This window comes from Callithrix jacchus, chromosome 17 (assembly GCF_049354715.1).
Source record: "Callithrix jacchus isolate 240 chromosome 17, calJac240_pri, whole genome shotgun sequence".
Lineage (NCBI taxonomy): Eukaryota > Metazoa > Chordata > Mammalia > Primates > Cebidae > Callithrix > Callithrix jacchus.
The window spans coordinates 6,197,359-6,217,955 of record NC_133518.1 but is presented as its reverse complement, the minus strand read 5'-3'; the positions used below and the strand labels follow the sequence as shown (position 1 = coordinate 6,217,955).

Genomic DNA, 20,597 nt, shown 5'->3' with positions numbered 1-20,597 from the left:
TGGAGGCAAAGGAGGGCGGATCACCTGAGGGCGAGAGTTCATGACCCACCTGACAAATATGGTGAAACCCCAACTTTAAATGAAAAAAAGAAAGAAAAGTAAATAACAAATAAATAAGTAAATACATGCAAGACTGCCTCTAAATCATTATACAGATAGTTAAGAAAATGAATAAATGCAAGCCTGCACACAAATACATAAGTATAAAAATAATGTTGTGAGCCTGGGTCTAAATAAAATAAATGAGTAAATGTGAGCCTGCCTCTAAATAATCAGCTAGCAAGCTAGATAAATACATAAATCCAAGTCTGCCTCCAAATACTTAAATAAATATATAAATAAATAAATTCGGCCTGCTTCTCCATTACTACGCCAGCAAATAAATAAATAAATAACTGCAAGTCTGCCTCCAAATAAATCAATAGATAAATAAATCAATAAATAAGCAGCCCCACTTGGTGGCTCATGTTTTTAATACCCCACCCATTGGGAGCCTGAGCTGGCTGTATCACCTGAGGTCAGGACATTGAGACCAGCCTGGCCGAGATGGTGAAACAATCCTTGTGTCTATTTTTTAAAAAAAAGGTAAAAATAATTAAATAAATTAATTAAAACATAAATAAATAAATGCAAGCTGGCCTTCCTGTCTCTAAGTAAATAAATCAGAAACTTTGTAAATAAGTAAATAAAGGCTGGGTGAGCTGGCTCAGTCCTGTAATCCCAGCACTTTGGGAGGCCAAGACCGATGGATCACGAGGTCAAGAGATCAAGACCACCCTGGCCAACATGGTGAAACCTCGTCTCTACTAAAAATATAAAAATATTAGCCAAGCTCGGTGGCACTTGCCTGGGGTCCCAGATACTCCAGAGGCTGAGGAGGAAGAATCACTTGAACTCAGGAGGTGGAGGTTGCAGGAAGCCAAGATTGGGCCAGTGCACTCCAGCCTGGTGACAGAACAAGACCCCCTCTAAGATAAATAAACAAACAAACAAATAAATATCCTATGTCTTAATAGTAAATTGTACTGTTAGGTCTTACAAAAATGAATGTGAAAGGGAATGTTCTGCAAGATGGAAAAAATCGCAAATTTAGATCTTTGTAATTTTTATTGTTAATTTTCTATTATAGAATAACAATAACACTGAAGCACCCTAAAACATATATAAGAGGGAAAAATCATTCACAATGATTATAGCCTGACATTAACAGTATTTGCATTTTTGTGTTTCCCAAGCCTCTATTTTTCTGTGGATGTTAAACCATGGCTCTAGCTATAATCCTTATGTATATGAGTATTTCTATCCATATTTCATAAGGGTCTAATCTTAGTGTGCAAACAATTTTCTATCTTTTCTACCATACTATCTAATAAATATATAACACACACATGCATACATATATAGATAAAATTGTATAGGCTCACTAATATTTAGTGACTAAATAATTTTCTATCTTGTGATGTCATACACATATACACACATATGATGCCATGTGATTGCTCAAAACATTAATTTAGTGAATGAAATTTAATGAAATATATAGTTATTGCAAATATCCCTTGACTGTTACTATTAGGTTGCCTTCCATTGTTTATCATGATGAATTATGCTGAGATCATTATCTTTATGTACCTAAAACTTTTTTCATAATTTGAATTGATTTCCTAGAAAAACTCTAACAAATAGATTTACTCTATCATAGGTTGTAAACATTTTATGATCCTTGATAAATTATGCTTTTCCAGATGATAATTTACATAAATACAAATGACGTCTACAAGATTGCATCTTGACACAATTGGCACCATCACTAATTTTCCCAGTGCTAATGGTGTGTACAAAAAAATGCCAACTAGTTTTAATTTGCATTAATTTATAAAAAGGATAATTATTTTATACATTTACTTAATTTGTTCCTCAATGTTATATAAAATTTCAAATGGCTTCATTTTGGAGCTCAGATATATATGTATTTTTATATAGTTATATACAAATGATACACATATAATTTGCCTATAGGGTTTTAAAAATCAAATCATTAGGATTGTTGATATTAGAGAGATATTTAATTTTGCTAAGTTTGCCATAAGTATTGTACCAAATTATTTATTACCTTTTTTAATACAAGTTTAATATTTTTACATTCTTAAATCTAACTCGGGGTATTGTATATGTGTTATTTATTTTATGAATCCTAAGCCTGAAAAACTCATTTCTCTATATATTTTGGATAAATGTTTGATTTTAATTTTTTAAAAAAATTTTTTATATTTTTAAAATGTGACACAGGTAACCATAAAGTATATATAAGTATGCACAATTTAATAAGTATAAAGTGAACACCTCTGTAACCACCAACTAATTCAATATATCTAACATTTCCAGCATTCTAGATGCTTTTTGCATGTGGCTGTCTGATCACAATCCTTCTTTCCCCTCCTGGAGGTTCCCATAAACAAACCTGACTGGTGAAAATCATTTTCCTGCTTAAAAAAAAATGATTTCACTACTTAGGACTTAAATATTCAACTGTAACCGATTTAATTTTGTCCATGTTTACCCAAAATATTGTACCATACTATATGCATTATTTTGTGTTATGTTTCCTTTGCTCACCATTATGTGGTTAAGATTACCCATGAATTGCATTTAGCTGTAAGTTCATTTCCTTTGCTACGGACTACTCATTTGGCATTTCCATGAACAAGTGCTATTATGAACAACTTTATACATGTATTTTAGTGCAAATGTGCAAGATTTGCTCCAGAAAAGTACTTGGGAGTAGAACTGCTGGGTGCAGTCTACTCATGTCTTAAACTTTTATATAACCAAACTTTTTTCCAATATGTGTATACTAGTTCACACTCCCACCAGCAATACATGAGAATTACCTTGCTCTACACTTCTCACCACTTAATATTGTGAGCACTTTACTTTTCTTGGTATGGTAGTTTTGAAACAGTAAGTGTGATTTCCATTTGGAGTTTTCTGATAATTAATGAAGTTGACCATATATTCACGCCTTTTAGCCATTTATATTTCCTCAATTGTGAAGTGTATGTGCAATTCTTCTGCAACTATTTTCAATGGAGACATATGGTTTTCTCATTGATTTAGAGAAATTTTATATTCATCTAGACACTAGTAGCTTTTCTGTATAATTTAAAATAATAAATCAAGTCATAATTTACATTAATTTAAATCTTTTGTGTTCTTTTAAAAACTTATTTCCTACACTAATATCATGAAAGAAGTTTCCATTATTGTGACCCTAAATGCTTTCAGGTATTATTTTCTCATATTTAGGCTTATAATTTACCTGAAATTGCTTTTAAGTACAGTATGACATAGTAGCCCAATTTCATTTTCTTATTTATGAATAACTTCTATTTTTAGTTTTCCATTTTTTCCTTCTGTTTGAAATTGGAACCTACATGCTTTGTTTCTATTCCTTTAGTAGTTGCACAAAACATTCCAACATGCATATCTAATTTATCACAAGCTGAAGTTCACTATACAGGCTGAGAAGCCCTCATCCGAAAATCGAAATCCAAAATACTCCCCTTGCGCGTCACATTGGTGCTCAAAATGTTCTAGATTTTGAAGCAGTTTTGGATTAGGGACATTCAATCTATATCTTTATTCTTCTCTTGGACATTACTAAGACCTCTGACAACTTGAAGTTCATTTCTCTTCTTGTCCAAACTTGTATGTTATTATAGTCATGTATTTTAATTTTACTTTATTTACATACTTTGAGATAGAGTCTTACTCTGTCACCAGGCTGGAGTGCAGTGGTACAATCTCAGCTCACTGCAACCTCCGCCACCTGGGTTCAAAGGATTCTTCTGCCTCAGCTTCACAAGTAGCTGAAACCACAGGTGCGTGCCACCATGCCCAGCTACCCTACTTTATATTTTAAAGCCAATTATACGGATTTATCATGGTATTATGCAGCTAATATTTATTCAGATTTGCCAATGTACCTGCAACTTTTTTTGTTCACTTGCAAATCAGACCTTCCAGCCAAGATTACTTTTCCTTTTTGTCTTTTCTCCTGAAACTTTTACCACAAGATCACTTTCTACTACTGAAAATATCTTCAGATTACATGTAATGAGGATTTTTGAGCTTTTCTTTTTCTAAACTTTATTTTGCCTTTATCCTTAAAGGATACTTTCAGCAGGAGTAAAGTTCTAGCTTGGTAGTTACTTTAGTTACTTTCTTTACACATCATTAAGTACATCAAACAACTATCTTCTGGCTTCCATGATGGCTCTCAATAAGGGAGCTTGCAGTCATTCATTTGAATGTAATCTGTTCATTCTGTTTACTTGCTTTAAGTTGGTATATGTGCTTGGCATGCTGCAGTTTCTATGGCTTGGCTGGTGTGGATTCTTTCTTCTACAATTTACCCTACTTGTGATTCACTGAAATTCCTGAATCTCAAGATAAGTATCTTTGATCAATTCTGGTAAACTTTGAGATATTATCTCACCAAGTATTAATTATGCTTCAGCCTTTCTAGGAATTCTGATTAGATATATATTAAATCTTCTCAATCTATCCTTCATTTCTCTTTCATATTTCTTGATTTTTTTTTGTCAATTGGTGTTATGTTCTGAATATTTTCTTCTCTATTTTTCAGTTTACTAATTCTCTCTTCAGATGTATCTAATCTCCCATGTGTGGGGTGGTGTGGTGGTGTAGAATTCAATTGATTCACTTGTTTACTTGTTTCAAAAATTCTATTTGGCTTTCAAACCTGCTGGATTGTTTTAAATATTTTCTATGGCCTATAAATTTTAAAATTTGCCTTTTACTTCAAGAATAAGAATAGTTGTTTTAAAATCTGTGTCTGATACCTCCAACAACTGAAGTAGTTATAGACTTGTTTCTGCTGGTTCCTTACTTCCATGTGTAGGTTAAAAATTTTTAAAAAGCTACAATAAATCAGAAAGTAGAGATGCATCTTCATTAGTCATGAAATCAAGGAAGACAGAAGGGCATAGTTTTTCAGATATTCATGGGGAGACTTTTGGGTAGACTCTGGGCTACCCTACAGCTTTTACAAAAAGTATTGTGGGAATGTTAGTTTGACCTTCTCCCTGTAAGTCTCCAGGTATAAATATTAGCAGTCAGGTTGAGGATGCGAGGCTTATGTCAAATATTTCTTTTTTTGGGGCTGCCATCTCATCAGGGCCAACTGCTTTGACTTTTAACTTGCTTTTAAATGTATCTCTGCTCTTAAAATTCATGAACTATGCCCTTACTGATATTAAGTGATTTGTCCTGCTGAGTATGAATTTCTTTTAAAGGCTTTCATGTTGGCTGTGAGTCCATACATTGCCTTGAAATGGCAGACTGCAATTAAACTCGTCTAAATTCCATGAACTGTACTGAGCACCCACTAGAACACCATGCACTGGCTCTGTGGATATCAGGACAAATGAGACACAGTCCTGGTTGGATCAATAGATTATTCCCTTTTCATCTCTTATTCCTAAGAAAACCAGGAAAAGTGTGAGTCAAGGACATTAGACAGCTCCAAGTTCAATACTCAGATGTATGTGAGCTTACACAATTAAGGAGCATTGGCTTTTAACATATGAATGTTTGTAAGTTGATACCAAAGAAATTACATTTGCTAAGAGAGTGCTTGAGCCAGGTGCGGTGGCTCAAGCCTCTAAACCCAGCACTTTGGGAGGCCAAGGTGGGTTGATCACAAGGTCAAGAGATTGAGACCATCTTGGCCAACATGATGAAACCCCATCTCTACTAAAAATACAAAAATATTAGCTGGGCATGGTGGCACACGCCTGTGGTCCCACCTACCCAGGAGGCTGAGGCAGAATTGCTTGAACCCAGGAGGCAGAGGTTGCAGTGAGCTGAGATCGCACCACTGCACTCCAGCCTGGCACCTGGCAACAGAGCAAGACTATCTCAAAAAAAAAAAAGGAAAAGAAAAAAGTTTGAAGCTATCCAGAGCCATATTCCTGATGAACAAGGAAACGGCATCATTATTTTATAGCTGTAGGATTCTTCCTGTCTCCCTCCTTCTTCCTTTTCTTCTCCTGTGCTCCCCAGTGTGGTTACCCACTTCTCTGTGACCCAGCCCTAAGTCTAAAGCCCAAGTGCCCCAAGTAATGGCTGTGCAGATATCAACTTTGAAAGAGTGATCTGAACTCAGTGTGGAGCTGCAGGAAGAAGATATGGAGAAAAGTTGTATGTGGACCACATCAGGAAGGCAGGTTGGCTAAACGTTTATCTGAAAAGCTTTCATTTGTGCAGAGCCCACCTGCTATTTGGTGCCAGCAATAGGCAAAACTGACTCACTGTGATTCATGTGACTATCCTGGCAAACTGCAACCAACTGAAGGCCACCTAAGCATCCATGCCATGTGTGCATAACGGCCGCCATCAAGATGCTCTGAAGGGCTGCACCCTTGCAGGCAGTTCAATAGTTCAGTGTGCCAGAGACATGCTGAGGTGTCTCTTTCTGTCCTAGCCCTTCTCATGTCCACCTGCCTAGAGGCCCATTGAGAGCCCGAGCTCTGCTGAAAAGGTGAGGCCCTCCTATACTACGTTACACAACACAAATGTCTCACCACAGAATCTTTCATCTTCTTGGGGAGAGGATCAGCAGCTGACTCTTCCAGATTTTGATGTAAAAACTTAGGAAACAGTCTGCATTGAATGAAGGACCTGAAAGTGGAAAAACACATAGGTTTTACTTTATCAATGACGTCCCTGGGGCAGTGTTTTTGGTAAATAACTTCACCTTAGATCTCACACCCACACATGACAAAAGCAGCGCCCTCTTCATTTAAAATCTAAAAAGAGGTACTCGTTCAAGTGATCATAATTCTAAATTTCACCCTAATGAGAGCAGTCAAGTACCTCAGCAGCAGCATCACCCTCTACTGTCAGCAGTGGGACAAAGGAACGGTCCTCCATCTCTGACAGCCCACTAGAGCTTCATCTTCACAAACAATTAGCAGCAGAAAGTAAACACTGAAGTAATACAACTGACACTAAAAAGTGTGAGAACCATTTAACTTTTCTTTTTTCCATTTTTCATGCCTTTGATACTGCCGCATCTAATAGCCTAAAATTATGCTGTCTCTGGTCCTCCAAGAGTATGGTTATCTTAAATCAAAATTTTTCATAAATTTAAACACATTACATAAGATGCTACTGTCAGTATCGGAAACTCACTCTGGCATCACTTGAAAGACTTCCAGTGCCAGAGTACATGTGACCAAAGGTTTAAAAGATATGATGAAAGGGAAGATTGCAATGTATACGTTCACGTTACTAAGGATCACATTAAATACATTTTAACACTTTGGTGCAAATCTCACTTTAAATCCAGAGGGCATTGGCCAGATTGAGAACCAACACCACCACAACAAAATAGAACAAAAACGTTTCCTTTCAGAGGTGCTGGTTTAGTCTCCACAGGTAACTGCCTCAATGCAGGGATGCAGTTTAATGGATCTAGAGAAAGTATTGTTGAGGTGGTAGCTTCTCACCCAACTCACCCAAGGGAAAGTCACAACAGGGCTTGGGTGCTATTGGCCATCTGTTCCTGCCACTGTGCATTTTACTCCAAAATCAAAGGAGCAAAGCCAAAATGTTTGCTGGATGTTCACTTTTAACTGTTACTAATTTCTGGCTGGTCCTGTATTTCTCCTGCCCTCCTCTGGTGAATGACCCGCTAGTTTAATAATGAGAGTCAAATTACAATAGGCAGTGATTTGCCATCTCCCCACCTCAGTCAGGGCAAAACGCTGTGGGAACCGCGCCCCCTGCTCAGTGATGACAGCACAGGCATAGATCACTCACATGAACACAGATGGGTCACTGCTCTGCCAGCTCAGATGGTAGGAAACGGTGACCAAGAGGCCATAGAAGGCTGAGAACAGCATCAGGATGTGTTACGTGCTCCATGGATCCTAAAGAAAATATGTCAGTTAGCCAAGTCACTCCACAGTTATGTGAATAACAGGATCTCTATCAAACATTAGAAACATCTCCACAGTCCAGCTGGATGGATGCGTTAATTCCTGTGATCATTCCTGCCCATGGACATATAAGTATCTAGTGGGCACACAAAAACCTCACCTGTTGGTTTATGAACATTGATTTTGATAAGGGATTGGGTAGGGGGAGTTTTGACTAATCGTAAATACTTATAAGAATAAAACTGAATCTTTCCTGAAATTAAGCTTAGGATTTTTTATAGAATGTAATATTAAACATGTGTCACTCTTCTGAATTCAATGTAACAATTATAATAATTTTTCTCAATGTTTATTAATTGCTAGTCTAAATGGCATAAGTGTAAAAGTGGCATAAGAGATTAAACAGACTAATAAACTGAAAACTTGATAAAGATTAAAGATAGTCAGCTGAAAGATTTCCAGTGCAAGAGTACACTGTTACTAAAGACTTAAGATATGATTAAATCAAAGATTGTAATGTATATATTCATGTTATTAAGGAATACACTAAATACATTTTAACACTTTGGTACAAATCTCACTTTAAATGGCGTAAGCAAAGAAAGAGCAAAGTTATTTGAAATGAAAAGAGAAAGGCACTTCAGGTTTAATTTGATAGAAGCACAGATGTCAGTTATCAACACATGGTACTCAGACTGGTAGAGCAGAACTTGAAAAATACATGTTACCAGCCCAAGTAGTGTGGTGGCCTGGGACTCCAGGTCTCCTTCTATACACACCTGCTGCTCCCACTAAAACAAACATGTCTCTCACATGCCAAGAAGAAAACATCTACATATTAACCGTCTCAATCACCATCAACAGAATCACTGATCCCTTCTGAAAGCTAAATTTAGTCAAGAAATTAAATACTTTTTTCTCAAGATTTTTTTTTAAGATGGGTTGTCAATTGTGCTCACATGATGTTCAAATGAACGAGTCAAGTGTACTTAGCAGTTATCCTCTGTAACTGCTAAGATAGGCTGGAAAGCAAATATACCCTGAATAGAGCAGGTAATTTTATTTTTGAATGCTTCATTTTCTTACAAATTAAAATGTATTTCTTTTACCCTCCCCATTGTAGAAGTCTTAACGAACGAGAGCAGTACCTGGAACACAAATTGCAGGGAGCCGACTCTCGCAGAGACTGCTGAGCTGCATGGTTATAAGGTCAGGAAGTATGACTCACTGTCTCCAGACGTATCTCCACACAGATTCCCCACACCAAGACGTCCCGCATGCCTCTCAGATCAGCTTCCCCAGAGGTCAGGTGCATTGCCTTTTCCAGCGCCCTAAGGTACCATGGCTGCATTCATTATTTTTTAGATTCTGTGCAGATGTCTTCCTCACCAATTTTGTTAAAAAACTTAAACCCAGTGATGAAGCATCCTCCATGGACCTTTTCTTCCTTTGGAGTTTTCATCAGCAACACCTTCCCTTCCAGTATCCAAGGAAGAGGTGTACTTCCTCCTTCCTGAGCCAAACCCTCCCCTCAGATCACGATGTCCTACTCTTTTTCATTGGTCCCCTCTGCCCAGCCGTTAAAAATACTTAAGTTGCTGACATCTTTTTTATTTTGAGATGGAGTCACTATCACCCAGGTTGGAGTGCAGTGAACACGATCTCGCCTCACTGCAACAACCTCCACTCACTTCAACCTCCACCTCCCAGGTTCAAGTGATTCTCCTACCACAGCCTCCCGAGTGCCCAGGATTACAGGTGTGCACAACCACAACCAGCTAATTTTTTTGTTGTCACCATGTTGGTCAGGGTGGTCTCAACTCCTGACCTCAGGTGATCTGCTCCCCTTGGCTTTTCAAAGTGCTGGGATTATAGGCATGAGTCACCATACCCAGCCAGTTGCTGACATCTTTAACAAATAAAGTCAGTCCTCCTTCCCCTTGTTCCAGTTGCCCTCGAAAGCTACTGCACTATCCTAGTCTGTTTGGGCTGATATAACAGAATACCATAGACTGGGTGGCTTATAAACCACAGAAATTTATTTCTCACATTTGTGAAGGCTGAAAGCCCAAGGTCAGGGTGGAGGAAGGAGAAGGTTTGTTGTCTGGGGAAGCCCTGATTCCTAGATGGTGCCTGTTTGCTGTGTTCTCAGGTGGTAGAAGATGTAACAGAGCACTCCAGGGCCTCTTTGACCAGGCACTAATTCGATTAATGAGGACTCCTCCCTCAATAGCTGCAATCACCTCACAAAGTCCTCACCTCTGATATCGTTACATCGGGGATTAGGATTCAACATGAACTTTGAGGCAGACATTCAGTCTATAGCATACGCTATCCCTCTTTTTTTTTCTTTTTTTTTTTTTGAGACGGAGTTTCCCTGTTTTTACCCAGACTGAAGTGCAATGGCATGATCTCCGCTCACTGCAACCTCCGCCTTCTGGGTTCAAGCAATTTTGCTGCCTCAGCCTCCTGAGTTGCTGAGACTACAGGCGTGTGCCACCATGCCCAGCTAATTTTTTGTATTTTTAGTAGAGACAGGGTTTCACCATGTTGACCAGGATGGTCTCAATCTCTTGACCTCATGATCCACCCGCCTCGGCCTCCCAAAGTGCTGGGATTATAGGCACGAACCACCGTGCCCCGCCCCCTCTTTTTTCTTTAAGTGCCATCCCAGCCTTTTGCAGGTCTGGGCTCCACATTTCACTTCTGGTCATCGGTGAGTAACTCAGTAGTCTCTGTTATACCAGGTACCTTTAATGACTGGAGGTCCTACCGCAAGCTGTGTGACTTTGCCCTCCCAAAGTGCTAGGATTACAGGCATGAGACACTGCCCAGCCTTAGTATTATTATTAAGACAGAGTTTAGCTCTTATTGCCCAGCCTGGAGTGCAATAGTGCAATCTTGGCCCACGGCAACTTCCACCTCCTGGGTTCAAGTGATTCTCAAACGATTCAATCCTCCCAAGTAGCTGGGACTACAGGCATGCACCACCACGCCCAGATAATTTTTTTGCATTTTAGTAGAGATGGGGCTTTACCATGTTGGTCAGGCTGGCCTCAAACTCCTGACCTTAGGTGATCTACCTGCCTTGGCCTCTGAAAGTGCTGGGATTACCCAATACCCACAGTGTGGGGCAGTGTGTAAAGACAGCTGGAGCCAGAATGTTCGTGAGCTGATTATTGTTGAAGCTGGGTGTCAGTACATAGGGTTCATTATGCATTCTCTAGCTGTTATAGACAGAAATTCCCATAATAATTGGTTTTAAAAGAAATCAGCCAGGCAAAGTGGCTCATGCCTATAATTCCTGCACTTTGGGAGATGAAAGTGGAAGGATGGCCTGGGGCCAGGAGTTTGAGACCAGCCTGGGCCATACAGGAAGACCCTGTCTCTACAAAAAATTAGCCAGGCGTGGTGGTGCACACCTGTAGTCCCAGCTACTTTGGAGGCTAAAGTGGGAGGACCATTTGAGCTCATGAGTTTGAGGCTGCAGTGAGCTTTGACTGCACCATTGCACTCTGGCCTGGGTGACAAAAAGAGACCCTGTCTCTAAAAAATAATTTTTTAAAGATATTTAATTAATTTACATATCTGAAGATGGAGTTTCACTCTGTCATCCAGGCTGTAATGCAGTGGCATCATCTCGGCTCACTACATCTCCCAGGTTCAAGCAATTCTCCTACCTGAGCCTCCTAAATAGCTGGGATTGCAGGTGTGGACCACCACACCCAACTAATTTTTGCATTTTTATTAAGAGACATGATTACGCCATGTTGGCCAGGCTGGTCTCAAAATCCTAAACTCAAGTGCTCCACCTGCCTCAGCCTCCCAAAGTGTGAGATTCCAGGCGTGAGCCACCATGACAATCTTTTATATAAATTTTCTTTTTTAAAAGGGTTCTGGTTGGGTCAGTTGACAGGCCCCAGGTCCCTTGAGTCTCATTTACTTCCATTGCATGGCAGCAGCTTCTGTCCCTTCCCTGTTCCCCAGGAACAGGATTGAGCACACCTCTCCTTCCCTGCCCAGGTCCTCCGGCCCCACCTTGCCTCCCCCCAAGGCCACTCTCCTGGCAAGCCCACCCCAGTGCCTAGGATCTAGGGGAGGAGAGGCAGGTGGGGGTGGGCTTGCCTGCAGTGTAGAGATGATGCCAGTGGCCACCTGAAGCACAGCACTCATGGTGTCTGACACTTCAAACAAAGCTTTCCTGTCCTCCTGGGAGGAACATGGCAGAAGATGTTCCTCTTGGCACCCAGGGTCCCCACAGCCACACCCCACACTGAGGCATCCCTGCTGCCTTCCATGGGAAGAATACTCAGTACCCAAAGGAAGGGCCGAGAGCTCCAAAAGCAGCCACAGATGGGGCTGACTACACAGGATTGGAGTAGGTACGGCAATCTTGAGGGTCCCTGTCTGGGTATGCCAGAACCCTGAGAACTGGCACATGGTGTGTAGGCAGGCAGACCTCCCCCAGCCACCATCCCAAGCCTCACAACTGTAGGTCTTTGTTGCAGGTGCTGGCAAGTTCCTTGAGGGTCATCAGGAGCACGGCATGTTGCAAGAAGAGGGAGGCACGGGGTTTGACCAGGAATTCTGCCCCCTCCCTGGGGACCTCACAGCCACCCTTCCTTTCTCCCTGCCATGCTCACCTGCCCAATCACACACCCTGCTTTGCTCCAGATCAGCTCCAAGCTGTCAGGGTTTTTCTTCTGGGGCATCAGGCTGCTTCTGGTGCTGTGGACAGAGATGCAGGCACTGAAGGGGCTGGGCCATTGGCTGGTCCAGCAGCTCACTGGCCAGGTCTGGTGGAGGGCAGGGAGGAAGAAAGTCATGCCTAAGGGGCATGGGGAATGCAGAGGCTGAGAGGGGCAGGTGGAAGTGGCAGTTCAGCGCTTACCTGTAGGCATCTGAGAGCTAAATGAAGCTGAATTCCTTGGTGCCATAGAGGATGAGGTCCCTGGCCATCCTGCTGAGATGGGTCATGCAGAATGAAGCCTAGAACAGGAACTCAGCTGGGAGAAAGAAGATTCCCAGTCACCAAGCCTCTCTGGTACTCACCCAGCCTGACCATACAGAGAGAAAGAGGAAGTTAGACAGTGGAAGGGACCTGGCTACATTTTCATTTTTTTTTCCAGACAGAGCCTGTTCTGTTGCCAGGCTGGAGTGCAGTGGTGAGATCTTGGCTCACTGCAGTCTCCACCTCCTAGGTTCTAGCAATTCTCCTGCTTCATCCTCCTGAGTAGCTGGCACCATGGCCAGCTAATTTTTCTATTTTTATTAGAGACGGGATTTCACCATGTTGGCCAGGGTAGTCTCGATCTCTTGACCTTGTGATCCACCTGGCTTGGTCTCCCAAAGTTCTTGATTAGAGGTGTGAGCCACTGTGCCTGACCTAAATGTTCATTCTGAGTAAAGATGGAGTCTTGCTATGTTGCCCATGCTGGTCTAAAACACCTGGGCTCAAGTAATCTTCCTGCCTTGGCCTCCCAAAGTGCTGGAATTACAAATGTGAGCCACTGCACCTAGCCTGTTTTTTGTTATTGTTGTTGTTCTAAATAAACCAGCTTTGGCTGGGTGTGGTGGCTCACTCCTGTAATCCCAGCACTTTGGGAGGCCAAGGTGGGCAGATCATGAGGTCAGGAGATCCAGAACATCTTGGCCAACACGGTGAAACCCCGTCTTTACTAAAAATACAAAAATATTACCCGGGTGTGGTGGCATGCAACTGTAATCCCAGCTATTTGGGAGGCTGAGCCAGGAGAATCACTTGAACCCAGGAGGTGAAGGTTGCAGTGAGTCGAGATCGTGCCACTGCACTCAAGTCCGGCAACAGAACACTCTGTCTGGAAAAAAAATGAAAATTTAGCCAGCTGCCCCCCACCGCCTCTGGCAACAGAGCAAAACAAAACAAAAAAATAAGATAAACCAGCTTTACCGATGTGTTGTTCACATAAATCTACCCATTTATTTATTTTCATTTTATTTTATTTTTTGAGATAAAGTTTCACTCTTGTTGCCCAGGCTGGAGTGTACTGGTGTGATCTCAGCTCACTGCAGCCTTGGCCTCCTGGGTTCAAGCGATTCTCCTGCCTCAGCTTCCCAAGTAGCTACAGGTGCCCACCATCACACCTGGCTAAATTTTGTATTCTTAGTAGAAATGGGGTTTCACCATGTTGGCCAGTGCTGGGAATACAGGCATGAGCCACTGTGCCCTGCCCAATTTACTCATTTAAAGTTTACACTTTAGTGTACAATCACCACCACAAACAGTCTGAACATACAGGAGTAGGAGAAGACTGGAGAGAAGCTGGGCTGAGGGACAGAAGTGAGGCACAGGGCAGGGGACTGGCTCCCCAACACTCACCCATGAAGTCACGCTCACTGGTGGCATCCATGCTGTTAAGAGTGATGGCACCAAAGTTGAGTTCTGGGGGTTGGGAGGAAGCAGGGCTGGGCTGGAGAACAGGGAGTGTGGCCTCCTCTCCCCTAAGCTGGTTGCCTGGCCCCCTCCCCCTGGAAAGAGGATCAGGAAAGAGGATTAGGGTGGGTGGGGTGGGAGCTGGGGGGAGGCATCTTTACCACAGTCTCAGGAGGGAGGTAGGAGCCCTGAGTCTCTCAGTACCAGGCACCCGTGCCATGGGTGACCCTTGGCCTAGATAAGCTCAGTGCCCATAGGCAATGAATGATGGTTTCACCAGGGGCCACCGGCTCCTGCCCTCTGGTGTGTCTGCATCTCCTGGCCAGTGCTGAGGGTGACTCTCCCTAGGGAGGAGGAGCAGGGTATCTCACCTGCTCAGAGCAGCTCTCTGTCTACACCCACGGGATTGCCCAAAATGGCCCCGCTGCAGGGACAGGGATTCATGGTGACCAGGGCTCCTGGCAGGCAGCCCTGACAGACAGACAGAAAGACACACACACACACAAACAGAATGAAGTCCTAGTTGCCAGGGCAAGTGTCTGGAGCTCAACCTTTTCCCTTGTCCCCTAATGTCTCCTGAATGCTTATCCCCAGGCACCGAGAAACCATGGGTGCAGAACCCTTGTCTCCTGACACATGTCCCCATATGTCAGGCTGAGGGCAGTGGGCTGGACTCACTAGAGCCTCACTGAAGAGCTCCAGCCCTGCTCAGACACATTCACTGGCTTGGACATCCCCACCTTAGCAATAGCTGGGGCTCCATGCAGGGACCCCTCTGAGCAGACAACCTGATTTTCTAGCCCTCTCTGCCCTTCCCAGCTCATGTGTGAATCCCTAGGCTATGCAGCAGCCACCCCCACCAGGCCCTTAGGGCACTGGAGCCTCACCCACCTCCCCAGGGGCAGGACACCAATCAGCTTTTGCACCTCCAGCAGCCGCTCAGAGTCTAGGGTCAGCATCATGGCACCGTTGTGAGAAGCCAAGGGCAGGAGAGTCAGGGCAGCCAGGGTCCTCCCATCCAGTACAGCCCGAGCACCTCACCCAGCTCACCTCAGGATCCAGTGGCTCCAGTGAAGGGGCTGGGCCCTCTGCAGGTGGGTGTACCCTGGGAAGAGGATGTCATGTTCCCTGTGGGAGAGGAGGAGCAGGGACTCAGGTGGAGGCCAGGTCAAGGCCTGCCAGTGACACTGGGACCCTGCAGGCCTGGGTCACCCCAGGAAGAAGTGTTGCCCTACAGCACTGCACCTGAACGAGGGATCCAGGATCTCCCAGGGACTAATTGCTCTCAAGGAAAAAAGAGGATGAAATGGGGCCATGTGAACCATGGACTGGGCCTGAGCTGTGCGGCTCCTGGGGTGAGGCTTTGCCAGGAATACCCAAAGCCTGAGCCTCTGTCACGCAGCATCTCCCAGCAGGGGGCTAGAAAAGGGGAGGAGGCCCATGTTGGGTATGACTTGGGTATGACTTGGGAGGTTTCATTTGAGGACCCCAGAAATAGCTGGGGCTCATAAAGAGCTGCTCGGAGCAGGTGGGATACCCTGCCCCTCATTCAAGTTACTAATTTTTTGTACTTTTAATAGAAACAGGGTTTCACCATGTTGGCCAGGCTGGTCTCAAACTCTTGACCTCAGATGATCCACCCACCTTGGCCTCCTAAAGTGCTGGGATTACAGGCATGAGCCACTTCGTCCAGCCTGTTGCTGTTTTAAATAAACCAACTTTGCTGAGATATCACTCACACTTTAGTGCACACCCATCACCGATTTTAGAGCATTTTCGTCACCCCCTAAGGAAATTCTGTACTCAAGGCCAGGTACGGTGGCTCAAGCCTATAATTCCAGCACTTTGGGAGGCCAAGATGGTAGGATCACTTGAGGCTGGGAGTTCAACCAGACCGGGCCACATAGTGAAAACCCGTTACTACAAAAAAAATGTAAAATCTTTGCAGGGTGTGGTGCACACCTGCGGTCTTACCTACTCAGAAAGCTGAGGTGGGAAGATCATTTGAGTCCAGGAGTTTGAGGCTGCAGTGAGCTATCACTGAGCCACTGCACTCCAGCCTAGGTGACAGAGCAAGGGCTTGTCTCTAAAGACAATTAAACAGAGAAAATTTGGCCACGTGTGGTTGCTCACACCTGTAATGCCAGCACTTTGGGAGGCCAACATGGGTGGACCACAAGATCAGGAGATTGAGAACATCCTGGCCAACATGGTAATACTTTGTCTCTACTAAGAAATACAAAAATTAGCTGGGTGTGGCACATACCTGTAGTTCCAGCTACTGCGGAGACTGAGGCAGGAGAATTGCTTGAATCTGGGAGGCGGTAGTTCCAGCTACTGTGGAGACTGAGGCAGGAGAATTGCTTGAATCTGGGAGGCAGAGGTTGCACTGAGCCAAGTGCCACTGCACTTCAGCCTGGGTGACGAGAGCAAAACTCTGTCTTAAAAAAAAAAAAAAAAGTTAAGAATTTTAAAATTAGGCTGGGCGCAGTGGCTTATGCCTATAATCCCAGCACTCTGGCAGGCTGAGGTGGGCAGATCACCTGAGCTCAGGAGTTCAAGAGATCAGCCTGGCCAACATGGTAAAATCCATCTCTACTGAAAAAAAATACAAAAATTAGCTGCCTGTAATCCCAGCTACTTGGGAGGCTGAGGTAGGAGAATCACTTGAACCAGGGAGGCAAAGTTTGTAGGTAGGAGAGATTGCACCACTGCACTCCAGACTAGGTGACAGAGCAAGTCCCTGTCTCAAAAAAAAAAAAAAAGTAAATTAAAGAAACCCTGAACTCTGTAGCAGACACTCCCTGTTCCTCCTAGCAGCCTTGCGCCACCTCCATGGTCACAATTTGTGTGCCCTTATTTCCCTCCAAGTCTGAGAAACAGGGGTCACAGGGAGTTGACCAAGAGGAGGGGTCTCTGACAACACGTGGAGACTCCCCAGCAGCTCCTCCTCCAGGTCTGCAAGGAACAAATCCAGACCCAAAGACACCAGGTCCCAGAAGCCAAAGCCTGGGAATGAGGCCAGCAGGAGGCAGCCTTTGCCTCTGCCTTTCACCAGATGGGCTGGGTGGGGACACATAATGCGGGAGACGTGGGACACAGGCAGAGTGGGGAGAGACTCTTGCTGCTCCAGGCACAGCCAAGCTAGTGCCTTAGTTTCCTTCCCTCAAATCTGCAAAGGGTGAGTTCTCTTCCCTTTTATTTTTTAGTTTTTGAGGTGGAGTCTCACTCTGTCTCCTAAGCTGAAGTGCAGTGATGCGATCGAAGCTCACCGCCATCTCTGCCTTTTGGGTTCAAGGGATTCTCCTGCCTCAGCCTCCCAAGTAGCTCTGATTACAGGTGCACACCACCACGTCTGGCTAATTTTTGTATTTTTATTAGAGACACGGTTTCACCATGTTAGCCAGGCTTGTCGTGAACTCCTGACCTCAGGTGATCCACCGGCCTCTGCCTCCCAAAGTGCTGGAATTACAGTCAGGAGCCACCACACCAGGCCCCACGAAGGGTGACTCTTCCCTGCCTGATAAGCTAGACTGCCATGGGAGTATAGGGGACTGCAGGAAATGCCCCACTCCTGGCTGTTCTGCCTCAATCTCGGCGTTCTGTAATACCCGTTCCCCCAGGGCCTGGCATCTCCACCCTGTTTGTCCCTGCCACCTAGTCTGCTGTTCAGGATGCCATCACACCTCTCTCTAACCCCTGGGTGTCCCTTGGGAACTCACACCTCTGTGGGATCCACCATGGTCCTGATAGGCTCCCACAGGAGGCCGGAGAGCATCGAGTAGGTCTGCCGAATCCATAGTCTAAGCTCCATGACCACCTGTGCAAGCAGGAGGTGATGCTCAGGGAGGCTGATGAGCTGCTTCCCTGGGGAGCCAGGACCCTGCTGAGCTCTAACTGCCCCCTGGGCTCCCTAAGGTTGGGACAGCAAAAAGCAGGGGGGTGGAGGGGCTGGAGGCACCTGGTTATTCCGGCTGCATCCCGTGAGCAGCTTCCCAGCAGTTTTGCCAATGAACTCTTGGAGGTGAAGGGAGGCCCAGGGTCACAGTCTAGATGCCCAGAGGAGTCAATCCAGGCAAGGCAGCTTTTATCAGCCCTGCCAACCTCCCTCTCTACCCAAGGGCCCCAGGTCTTGCCCAAATCTCTCACCAATTCTGCTTAGCCCTGCTGTTCTTTATTTTTTTTCCTTTCAATTTTCTGTAGTTATGAAACCTTGTTACGTTGCCCACGCTCATCTCAAAGTCTTGGCCTCAAGTGATCCTTCCACCTCAGCCTCCCAAAGTGCTAGGATTATAGGCATGAGCCACTGCAACTGGCCATGTCCTGAGGTCTCCCCTGCTGTCTGCCAATGGTGAAGTAAATGGAAAAATGGTGCTAATGCTCCAAGTGGCCCAGGGCCAGGTGGAGATGGGAGGCCAGGAAAGCGGTGGGGCTGCAGGGGTCTTACCTTCAGGTGGCGCTCGCTGGCTGTGTGGATGTCCTCATCATTGGGGTTGAGTCTGAAGGTGCCCCAGGCTCACTTCTCAGTCACCTATAGCAGGTGGCAGCAACGCTGGGGGGCAAGTGAACAGATATCAGGAGTCAGGAGAGCCCCTGCCCTGGTCCCACCCTATCCCTAATGGCTGACTGTCCCTGTCTAGGAGCTGACTCCTGAAAGCACACCCTGGGACGGGGCATCTCGGGTGGGGACACCTTCACTCATGAGCCATGTGGGCATCGGGGTCGTTAAAGGATGGAGAGAGGCACTCATCAAGGCATGCAGTTAAGCAGCACTTGAGTATTTAATTAGTTCAACATGAAACCACAGACTGGCAACACTGCACTATTTGCTCAGGGATTTGGTGGGAGCCTGGGGCCACAGGGAGGGGCCTCGGGCCACAGGGAGTACCTGGTAAGCTGCCTGTTCCTTGAGCACAATGTGTACCAAGGGGAGCTGGAGTGAGGGTAGCTCCATGGGAAAGGGACAGGATTGCCACCCTGAGCTGTGTGACCATAGGCAAGAAGACTCCTCTTCTCCAAATGAGGTCAACCACACAGGTGATTTTGGGAGCCGGTGCCCGCTCAGACAGTCTGGATTTGAGCTTTGTAGGTGGATGGGAACCTGGGAGGGTTTAGAGATGCTGGGAGAACCTTTTTCCTGGGAGAGCTTTCCAAACAGGGAACAAACAGAGCCACCCTGGGCCCCGCTGAGAAAGGATCCTACTGGAAGCTCTCACCACTGTCTTGCTCCACGCTGGTGGTGACGGTGATGGTGATGTCATCAATGCAGGTGGTGAGTGTCGTGAACAGAAGCACAGACCGCTGCAGTCCCGCCGGGCTGAAGTCAAAGTCTGTGTTGTGGACAAAGTAACCCTTGGGATATCCAGGGTGGGAGAACTGTGGTTTGCTGGACCCCTGCTGTGGGTTGTTTAACCTCAGCCCACATGTCTGTGGCCTCCCCAGATCCAGGCCCCTCCACTCTGTGAAGGCAAATCTGTCCCTAGCAGGAAGACTATGGGGTGAGGGCGTGTGGTGGAGGCAGGATGGTAGCCACTTGCAGGTGTCAGTCATGTAGCAGATGATCCCCGGTGGTTGGATGGAGGGAGTGTGTCATTGATGGCAACAGTGACGGGGAGGCAGGAGGGCAGGGGCCCCACCTGGACCAGGCTGCTGATGTTGGCCTTGAAGGAGAGGTAAACCCCCCATGCTCTAGCGCATCGACCCCATTCACCCACTGCAGACACTGGAGATATGGGGAGGGGGCAGCAGCTCAGTGCATGAGGAGGGGCCCTGTTATCGGGCACTCCCTCATAACTTGCAGCATAGAGCTGAGGCCTGCCAGCCAGATGGGAAGAATGGCATCCCAATGGGGTAGAGGAGGTCACCTATCCCCCTACACAGGGAACAGCCTCCAGGGCAGAGCAAGGAAGGGCCCCTCACCGTTCCATCCCAGGAGACAGGCTGTGGGTGGCACCTGGGACTCCCATGCGGTACAGCAGCCACACCCACCCACCTGCCCTACGTGCTCCTGGCTGCACTCACCAGAATGGCATAGGAGTGGGCACTGCCAATCCTCAGCACCACTCTTCTCTGCAGGTCCTGGGTCCACCACTCTGGCAAGGTCACTTCCCATTTGTGCCACACCCAGCTGACAAAATGCCATAGCCGCCAGTCCTGGCAGATGTTCTTGAAGCTGGAGAGAACCTCCATGTCCAGGGTGGGGCCAGACTGTGGAGAGA

General features: G+C 45.4%; 1 protein-coding gene across 6 annotated transcripts in view; it reads right to left on the bottom strand.

The window, feature by feature from the left end:
- Positions 1 to 20,525, bottom strand: part of LOC100392569 (uncharacterized) — a 38,627-nt gene extending 18,102 nt beyond the window's left edge. For 2 of the 6 annotated variants that reach the window (XM_078354919.1, XM_078354920.1), the window contains exons 1-14: positions 20,401 to 20,525; positions 19,596 to 19,709; positions 18,827 to 18,931; positions 16,646 to 16,820; positions 15,430 to 15,507; positions 14,326 to 14,474; positions 13,667 to 13,804; positions 12,859 to 12,973; positions 12,611 to 12,695; positions 9,116 to 9,298; positions 7,849 to 7,958; positions 6,609 to 6,705; positions 848 to 945; positions 50 to 73 (exon numbers count right to left, since the gene is read on the bottom strand). The gene's annotated coding sequence lies outside the window, so the exon portion shown is untranslated. Of the gene's footprint in view, positions 1 to 49; positions 74 to 847; positions 946 to 6,608; positions 6,706 to 7,848; positions 7,959 to 9,115; positions 9,299 to 12,610; positions 12,696 to 12,858; positions 12,974 to 13,666; positions 13,805 to 14,325; positions 14,475 to 14,750; positions 14,851 to 15,429; positions 15,508 to 16,645; positions 16,821 to 18,103; positions 18,200 to 18,826; positions 18,932 to 19,595; positions 19,710 to 20,400 lie in introns of those variants that run through there. The other 4 variants (XM_078354921.1, XM_078354923.1, XM_078354924.1 and 1 more) reach the window with 4 other exon arrangements.
- Positions 20,526 to 20,597: the final 72 nt, after the last annotated feature.